We start from the raw sequence: 1587 nt of genomic DNA on the forward strand, positions 1-1587 counted from the left end.
ATATATATATATATACATATATACGACGGGTTTCATTCAGTTTCCGTCTACTAAACCCACTCACAAGGCTTTGGTCGGCCCGAGGCTATAGTAGCAGACAGTTGCCCAAGGTGCCACGCAGTGGGACTGAACCCGGAACCATGTGGTTGGTAAGCAAACTACTTACCACACAGCCACTCCTGCGCCTACTTATGTGTGTCTTTGTGCTTGGCCCCAATCCCCAACCGCTTGACAACAACTTTTGGGTTGTTTACGTCCTCGTCACTTAGCAGTTCGACAAAAGAATCTGACACAATAAGTACAAATCTTTAAAAAATAGGGACTGAGTCGATTTGTTCAACTAAACCCTTCAAGGTGGTGCCCCGAAAATAAAAGGTATAGAACAAGGCCAATTTTGAGGAGTGGGGTTATTCGATTCCATCGACCCTTGTATTTGACTAGTACATTATTTTATGGACCCCGTAAATATGAAAGTGTGAAAGACAAAATTGATCTCGGCGGAAATCGAACTCAGAAAGTAAACAGCCGGAAGAGATGCCACAATCATTTATTACGACTCTCTAACGAGTCTGAAAGCTCACCACTGTTAATAGTTTATGTTAAACGCAAGGCCAGCAGTTCTGAGGGGAGACGTTAATGCCATTGACACCAGCAACTTGACTGATACTTTATTTCGTCGACCCTAAAAAGATGAAAAACAAATTGACCTCGGCGCGAATTGAACTCAGAACGCAAAGAGCTAAAAGAAATGCGCAAGACACTTATTCGGATGCTCTAACGAGTCTACGAGCTTCTCACTGTTAATGGTTTCTGTAAGGCATCAGGCTAGCAATTATGAGAGGGGTCAGTTAGTCAATGCCATCAATTCTAATACTTGACCGGTACTTTATTTTATCCACCCCGAATCTATGGAAGACAAGGCTAACCTCACAGGATATGAACTCAAAATGATTCGACTGTTTCCCCTGTATCTGACGAGGAATGTTACAGGTACCTAGGGGGGGGTGGATGGAAATATATCTTACAATGGTACCTGTAATAAAACACGTGTCACTAAAGACTATTACAGCCGAATAAAGAACATTTGGACCTTAGAACTCTCTGCATTCAATAAAACAGTGGCCCCCAATATCTTTGTCGTGCCAGTACTCATACCGACATTTGGGTAGCTTGATTGGACGCTTGATGAGATCCGAGCGCCATTGATGTGAAAACCCGAAAAATACTAACAAGCACACATAATTTCCACATAAACAGTGACGTAGACCGCCTCAACCTAAAACGAAAATAAGGCAGCAGAGGCTTAACATCGATCCAAAATGTCTTTGAATGTCGTTTCATATCCCTTTGGCAACATCTTTTAACCACCAAGTGTCGAAGTGCATCCTTTGACCAAGTTTGTATATATGAGACTGATAACATCATAAGACTTGGCAGGCAGCTCCTTGAGCAACACTCTTTCTCTGATAACCTAGAATACATGCCCAAAGATATGCGTTTGCAATCCAGGAACAGGAAATATCAACCAAGTGCCTGATGCACAAAAGGGATAGTGATGCAGGAAAAGCAGTAAAATGTGACAACCGA

Source organism: Octopus bimaculoides, chromosome 4 (assembly GCF_001194135.2).
Source record: "Octopus bimaculoides isolate UCB-OBI-ISO-001 chromosome 4, ASM119413v2, whole genome shotgun sequence".
In the NCBI taxonomy this organism is placed as follows: domain Eukaryota; kingdom Metazoa; phylum Mollusca; class Cephalopoda; order Octopoda; family Octopodidae; genus Octopus; species Octopus bimaculoides.